The sequence below is a fragment of the Schistocerca serialis genome, chromosome 1 (assembly GCF_023864345.2).
Source record: "Schistocerca serialis cubense isolate TAMUIC-IGC-003099 chromosome 1, iqSchSeri2.2, whole genome shotgun sequence".
NCBI lineage: Eukaryota > Metazoa > Arthropoda > Insecta > Orthoptera > Acrididae > Schistocerca > Schistocerca serialis.
In genome coordinates this window covers 564,480,464-564,489,345 of record NC_064638.1, presented here as the reverse complement: position 1 = coordinate 564,489,345, position 8,882 = coordinate 564,480,464, and positions in this window count along the sequence as shown.

Genomic DNA, 8,882 nt, shown 5'->3' with positions numbered 1-8,882 from the left:
CGATATGCATGTATACAGATGGTGGTAGTATCATGTACATAAGGTATAAAAGGGCAGGGTATTGGCAGAGCTGGTGCTGATTCATGTGAACAGATTTATGATTTGATTATGGCCACACAATTGCAATTAACAGACTTTGAACGTGGAATGGAAGTTGAAGCTATATGCATAGGACAGTCTGTTTCTGAAATCATTTGGGAATTCAATTTTCTGAGATCCATTGTGTGAAGTGTGTAGTCAGAGTACCAAATTTCAGGCATTACTTCTCATCAAGTACAGTGCAGCAGCTGATGGCCTTCACTTAACAACCAAAAGCAGCAGTGTTTGGGCAGAGTTGTCATTGCTAACAGACAAGCAACAATGCATAAAATAACTGCAATCAGTGTGGGACATACAACAAATGTGTCCATTAGGACAGGATGGTGAAATTTGGCATTAATGGGCTATAGCAGCAGACAACTAGTGTGAGTACTGAGTACCTTTGCTAACAGCACAGCATTGCCTGCAGGGCCTCTCCTGTGTTCTTGACCTTATCGGTTCGACCCCAGATGACTGAAAAATGGTGGTCTGGTCAGATGAGTCCTTATTTCAGTTTGCAAGAGCTGATGGTAGGGTTCAAATGTGGCACAGACCCCCATGAAGCCATGGACCTAAGTTGTCAACAAGTCACTGTACAAGCTGGTGGTGGCACCATAATGGTGTGAGCTGTGTTTACATGCAATGGACTGGGTCCTCTGCTCCGTCTGAAACAATCATTGACTGGAAATGATTTTGTTTAGCTACTTGGAGACCATTTGCAGCTATTCGTGGACTTCATATTCCCAAACAATGATGCATCATGTCATAGGGCCACAATAGTCCATAATTGGTTTGAAGAACATTGTGGATGATTTGAGTGAATCATTTGGTCAACTAGACTGCTCAACATGAATCCCATCAAGCATTTATAGGACATAATCGAGATGTCAGCTCATGCCCTGAATCATACACTGGCAACACTTTCACAATTAAGGGGCTTTCTGCAGAGGGCTTCCAATTACTTGTTGAGTCCATGCCATGTCGAGTTACTGCACTATGTCTGACAAAAGAAAGTCCAAGATGATATTTGGAGCTATCCTGTGACTTTTTCACCTCAGGATTAAGAGTTTTTATAATAAATGAGACTAACTGATAATGGAAAATTTAACACCGTTGCTGAATGACCACAATACTGATTGCACTCACTTCAGTAATGGAATATGTCATTAAGGGCAAAATGCAACAAGATCATTCAATTTGGACCAGGTAGACTGTGTATTGTTGTGTTTGCATTGTATGAAAACATGTGACAGACTAAGTGAGAAAAGTGATGTACTGCTAATTTATTTAAATAAAAAGGCATAAGACTGCAGCCTAGCACTCACTTCTTGAAACAGTAAAGTGTAACAATGAATTTTCTCTGATCTTAATTCCTGTAATTTTGGTTTCAGATTGTTATTAGTTTCTTTCTACACTGAAGAGCCAAAGAAATGGTACACCTGCCTAATATCATGTAGGGCCCCCACAACCATGCAGAAATGACATGGCATGGACTCAACTAATATCTGAAGTAGTACTGAAGGGAAATGACACCATGAATCCTTCAGTACTGTCTGTAAGTCCAAAAGAGTTTGAAGGGGTGGAGATCTCTTCTCTTCTAAACAGCAGGTTGCAAGGCATCCCAGTTATACTCAATAATGTTCATATCTGGGGAGTTTGGTGGCCACTCTGTAGCAATTCTGGATGTGTGGGGTGTCGCATTGTGCTGCTGGAATTGCACAAGTCCATTGGAATGCACACTGGACATGAATGGATGCAGGTGATCAGACAGGATGCTTACGTACATGTCACCTGTGAGAGTCATATGTAGATGTATCATGGATCCCATATCACTCCAACTGCCCATGCTCGACACCATTACAGAGCCTCCACCAGCTTGTACAGTCCCCTGCTGACATGCAGGATGCAGGATCCATGGATTCATGAAGTTGTTTCCATACCCGTACACGTCCATCTGCTCGATGCAATTTGAAATGAGACTTGTCTGACTAGGCAACATGTTTCCAGTTATCTACAATCTAATGTTGGTGTTGATGGCCCAGGGTGAGTGGAAAGTTTTGTGTCACACAGTCATCAAGTGTACGCTGGTGAGTCTTTGGCTCTGAAAGCCCATATGGATGATGTTTCATTGAATGGTTCACACGTTGACACTTGTTGATGGCCCAGCATTGAAATCTGCAGCAATTTGCAGAAATGTTGCATTTCTGTCACCCTGAACGATTCTCTTCAGGCGTCATCGGTCCCATTCTTGCAGGATCTTTTTCTGGCCACAGCAGTGTCAGAGATTTAATGTTTTACCAGATTCCTGATAATCGTGGTACACTTGTGAAATGGTTGTGCACTACCTTGGAGATGCTGTGTCTCAGCGCTTGTGTGCCAATTATAATACCACATTCAAACAGATTTAAATCTTGATAATGTGTCATTGTAGCAGCAGTAACTGATCAAAAAATGGTGCCAGACACTTGTCTTATATAGACATTGCCAACTGCAGCACTGTATTCTGCTTGTTTACATATCTTTGTATTTGAATACACATGCCCAAACCAGTTTCTTTGGCATTTCAGTGTATATTTCCTTGCTTATTTTATTTTTCATTCAGTTTTATTTTCCAGTTTCAGATTTCCATTCACTGGTTTTCATACAATAATATTGTGAGTGATTGCTTGACCATGAATAGAAAAAAAAGGGAACAGAACAATGAAAACTGTTACAGCTTTATACAATAGACATTATATAATAATTTTACAGGTGCAGTTGCCCATGAGTCAGCTTCCACCGCTGCTCACTCAAATGTTTCAGATAAAACTTTACCAGAATGAAGTTTGTAATTGTCCCAGATTGGTTTTGGAAGCAGCGCAACAGAGAATGTGGACTGATGGAATTTTAGAAAATGTAAACTGCATATCATGATTTGATAACCACTCTATGCTGAATGATTGATTTAAAAAATCTTGGATTTTTTATTTGAATGACTGCTGACTGTGGTTGTATGATGAGCAAAAATTAACATTATAAATTAGTAATAAAATCATGCCAATGGAAAAATGGTGCCACATTACAGTGTTGCTTCTTCCCTGTGAGAAAAGCTGGAAAGTAAAACTTGTAACACAATAAACATTGAGATAAACATGTGATCTGGTGTATTAATAAATAAACAAGTTGGTAAGTCAAAAATCAGTTCCTTATATTATAAATCATTTATAGTTAAAGCCCACGATGCTTACATTCTGATGGCTGGAAGATGGAAGAGAAGTGTCTACAGCTAGGCTTCTCCTAGCTGCTCTCTAAAATATTTGAAGGCCACTCCTTCTTCTATTACATAAGCATTTATGTATGGAATCTCTGACTGTTAATTGATGCATTGGATTTTTACATACATACAGAAAATAATTTGTATGAAGGGGTATTACAGTTTCCATACGTGAGCATAAGATTCAATAATGTATTACACTTAATATTACAGTCAAAAGAATTGTAACTTTTCAATAACGTGGATACAGTCTGAAAAAGTGTGGTGAATGGAATTAGTAGCAATGACGTAATAACTTTAAATGTCATACATGATGTGGCACTTTTTCATGTATCTCATGTTTCTGACATCATAGCTCCCAAACTATGTACTGTACAATGACATAATTATGCAGTTACTTTCAGTGGTATATGTGCATAATGTATGCAAAATGTGCTGTGAACACAAATGGTAGCAAAGAAGTAAAAAGTTAAAACATCATGCTAATGTTGTACTTTTACTGTGTGAACAGCATAAAAGTAGTAAGCAATAATCTTTTTCCTTTCATCATTTTTTAGGGGTCATCAGCAAGAAAAAATTTCATAAAGATTTGAAATTATGTGTAAAGTTTGGTGCAAGTTGCTAAGTGCTCTCATTCTCAAAAACTGGGTGAATAAAGTCTGGGAGTTCACGCCATGGGCTACGCTTCTGTTCACTCCCATCCCTTTAATAGGTAAATGGTTGCCACCCCCACAGTGACTGTTGCCTGAGAGTAAAGTGTAGGTCCAGTGGTTTAGGAGGAGATGTGGAATACACACACACACACACACACACACACACACACACACACACACACACACATATACACACATTTTTGTAATATGTATTGTTTTTTTGCTGAGTCATAAATAGTATTCCATAGGAAGTCTTTCCCTGATAGGGTTCCAGATTAATTATTTTGATATTAATAATATACAGGGAGCATAGAGATAGATAGATAGATAGATATACTTTTCATTCCATAGATCCGTAGGGAGAAGATGTTCAGAGATATAGGATATGCCATACAAACAAAAATGGATAATACCTATTTACAAAAGACTTGATATGTTAAGATTCCTTCCATAGATTGTAAGAGCAATGGTCTCAAGGACACACCCACACACTCACCTACCTGCCCTCCCTCCCCCCCCCCCCCCCTCCCCCCCCCTCTCTCTCTTTATGCTTCTACATGGTGCCAGCTGGACATACAACGTACCCTTGCCTATGACCCTATATGGCACTGGCTGGAAGTACCATTGTGTATTTTCTATGTCTATTTGTACTCAGCTCAAAAAAGAATTACTCCAAAAGGTAGTAAGCTTCCTTTTTTGTATATGTCTGAGGACAACTCAACACTTCTGGTTTTTGGTGAGTGGTTACCTGTACCCGCAAAGTATTTGCACCCTACCAGAATTTCCCTGCTGCATATCTGAACTATATTTTCACATATAAAATAATACCAAGTCTGTAAGATAATTCCTAGGCTATTGTAGCCACACGCCATCAAAAAGAAAACAGTTTCCAAAACTTACTTAAACAGACTACACTGTTGCATTTAAGATGCATATTTCATATTTTTTGTCACTTTATTTGATAGTGATAATACACAGGGTACTGATTTTTATAAATCAGTTGGCTCTGTTAAAAAATTATGAATGAAGTAGAAAGAATTGGCTACCAATAAATCCTTCAGGCTTCACTTAAACTTTACTTTATTAGAAGCTAAATTTCATATGATTGCTGTGAAACTACACTCCTGAAAATGAACACCTTTGTAGACCTGTTTAAATGACTTTATATCTTTAGGAAAAATTATTCTTATTTCAAGTATTGATTCCTTTAACTGAGATGTTGATTTGAAAACAAGATACACTCCTGGAAATTGAAATAAGAACACCGTGAATTCATTGTCCCAGGAAGGGGAAACTTTATTGACACATTCCTGGGGTCAGATACATCACATGATCACACTGACAGAACCACAGGCACATAGACACAGGCAACAGAGCATGCACAATGTCGGCACTAGTACAGTGTATATCCACCTTTCGCAGCAATGCAGGCTGCTATTCTCCCATGGAGACGATCGTAGAGATGCTGGATGTAGTCCTGTGGAACGGCTTGCCATGCCATTTCCACCTGGCGCCTCAGTTGGACCAGCGTTCGTGCTGGACGTGCAGACCGCGTAAGACGACGCTTCATCCAGTCCCAAACATGCTCAATGGTGGACAGATCCGGAGATCTTGCTGGCCAGGGTAGTTGACTTACACCTTCTAGAGCACGTTGGGCGGCACGGGATACATGCGGACGTGCATTGTCCTGTTGGAACAGCAAGTTCCCTTGCCGGTCTAGGAATGGTAGAATGATGGGTTCGATGACGGTTTGGATGTACCGTGCACTATTCAGTGTCCCCTCGACGATCACCAGTGGTGTACGGCCAGTGTAGGAGATCGCTCCCCACACCATGATGCCGGGTGTTGGCCCTGTGTGCCTCGGTCGTATGCAGTCCTGATTGTGGCGCTCACCTGCACGGCACCAAACACGCATACGACCATCATTGGCACCAAGGCAGAAGCGACTCTCATCGCTGAAGACGACACGTCTCCATTCATCCCTCCATTCACGCCTGTCGCGACACCACTGGAGGCGGGCTGCACGATGTTGGGGCGTGAGCGGAAGACGGCCTAACGGTGTGCGGGACCATAGCCCAGCTTCATGGAGACGGTTGCGAATGGTCCTCGCCGATACCCCAGTAGCAACAGTGTCCCTAATTTGCTGGGAAGTGGCGGTGCGGTCCCCTACGGCACTGCGTAGGATCCTACGGTCTTGGCGTGCATCCGTGCGTCGCTGCGGTCCGGTCCCAGGTCGACGGGCATGTGCACCTTCCGCCGACCACTGGCGACAACATCGATGTACTGTGGAGACCTCACGCCCCACGTGTTGAGCAATTCGGCGGTACGTCCACCCGGCCTCCCGCATGCCCACTATACGCCCTCGCTCAAAGTCCGTCAACTGCACATACGGTTCACGTCCACGCTGTCGCGGCATGCTACCAGTGTTAAAGACTGCGATGGAGCTCCGTATGCCACGGCAAACTGGCTGACACTGACGGCGGCGGTGCACAAATGCTGCGCAGCTAGCGCCATTTGATGGCCAACACCGCGGTTCCTGGTGTGTCCGCTGTGCCGTGCGTGTAATCATTGCTTGTACAGCCCTCTCGCAGTGTCCGGAGCAAGTATGGTGGGTCTGACACACCGGTGTCAATGTGTTTTTTTTCCATTTCCAGGAGTGTATATTATTTATGACACTCTCATTAAGGAATGAATTTGCCATACTGGGAAGCAGTTGTTAGTATTTCCAGTTCCTTGAACAGCCCTCTACATGACATCACAAGTAATTTATCTTATTTGCCTTATGATATTATGGAATGAAAGCAGGTGGAGTACGCAAGAGTTTTTAATTTTTATGTCACCAGTGACAGCATCTGCATTGCACATGAATATTTGTTGACATATTTCAGAACTTCTGTGGTATGCTCCTCCATACCAAATTTTTTATAACGTTATAATTCCAAAAAATGTAATACTATCAACCTCTTCTAAAAGGTTGTCATTATGTTTTAGACTTAAGCAGAACATAAACTTCTAAGGAGGTCTGAATGTCATAAAGTGTACTTTTTTGAAGTTTTGTGACCACAGACTGACTAGAAACCATTTATTAATGTCCATGGAAATTTTATGAACAGCTTTTTCTAAACTATACTCGAGGTTAAATTTGTTGCAATACTTGTATCTTCTGCAGACAAAACAAACTTAAGAACTGGGAATGTTAATAACAGGCAGTTATTAATATATTCAATGAAAAGCCTAAAGATGGAACTTTGTGGAGTACCACAAGTAATTAGTTCCCATTTGAGTGATGCCTAATAGCTGCATGTAGGGTTGTTTCTTATTGCCACCATTTGTTTCCTGTTAGAGATGCACTGTCTCATCAAAAGTATCTGGGCACCTATTAGTGGACATTAATGTGGAGTGAGTTCACCCTTTGTGTATGACAGCTTGAACTCTACTGGGTATGTTTCCAGTGCAGTGTCTGAATGCCTGTGGAGGAATGGCAGCCTGATCTTCCTGGGGGGGGGGGGGGGGGGGGGGGGAGGGGGGGGGGGGAGGAACAGAGAAGGTGGTATTGGTGGATGCTGGGGTCTGGAATGAAGCTGGTATTCTAACTCATCACAAAGGTGTTCCATTGGGTACGGATTGGGACTCTTGACATGGTAGTCCCTTTCAGGAATGTTATCATCCACAAACCATTGCCTCACAGACATTGCTTTATGACAGGGTGCATAACCATGTTTATACAATCATCATCCCTCAAACTGTTCCTCTACTATATGCAGTACACAATTCAGTAAAATGTGTTCATATTCTTCCACCTCATTTAGCGTTTTCTTATGACCAATATGTGGGCCACACACTAACCATGGAAAATATCTCCATACTGTAACACCACCTCCTCTGTACTTCACTGTTAACATTACACATTACAGCAGGTAATGTTCTCCAGGTACTTGGAAAATCTAAACCTTTCGATTGGATTGGCAGGACCAGATCAGTCATTTCCAGTCATCTATTGTCCAGTGGCATTGCTCTTTACACAGTCTCAAGTGTCACTTATCATGACTACAGAAATATGTGGCTTATGAGGAACTGCTCAGTCATTGTACCCCATATATTTTAAAACCTTACACACTGTCATTGTGCTAGATGGACTGCTGGTAGAATGTTGGACCTCATGTCATTCTTTCTGCCGACGTTGTGTAATTTTTTACAGCCACCCTCTGCAATGCTTGATGGTCCCTGTTGGTGGGTTCAAGAAGTCTGATTGTCTTGATTTAGCTGTGGTTCCCCCTTTGGATTTCCACCCCACAATCATGTTACCAGCAGTCAACTTTTGCAGCTCAAGAAGGGTTGAAATATCACTGTTGCATTTGTTACCCATATGATACCCAATAGCTTGTCCACATTGTAAGTCGCCGAGCTGTCACGCTTCAGTGCTGACAACATAACACTTCCTGCCACTGTTTATGCTAGGGGGTTCCTCTCTAATGACATACTGGTCAATTCATTATTACATAGAATTGTGTGGGTACTTTTGACCAGATAGTGTATATGATTATGGCATTTTCTGAAACACCATACTATTCTAATTTATTAAAAATTTATTGTGACTTATGCAAACATATTTAAATTTGATGGTAGTTCTTTGTCTTCCTTCTTGTGTAGTGTCTTAACTTCAGCATATTTCAACTAATCAGAGAATGTTACGATGATAAATGACAGTAAATAGTTAATAAGCTCAAAAGAACACAGACTGATTAATTTTGTTGATATTTTATCATAACCACTTGATTTTATTTAAATTCAATGTTTTTGTGGTGGGTAGCAGTGGTCATATTCATATTACTTCAGATTTTTGTATTAGCTAGTTTCAGGTATGCCATGAAAACATTTACTGTGCCTAGCAACTCCAT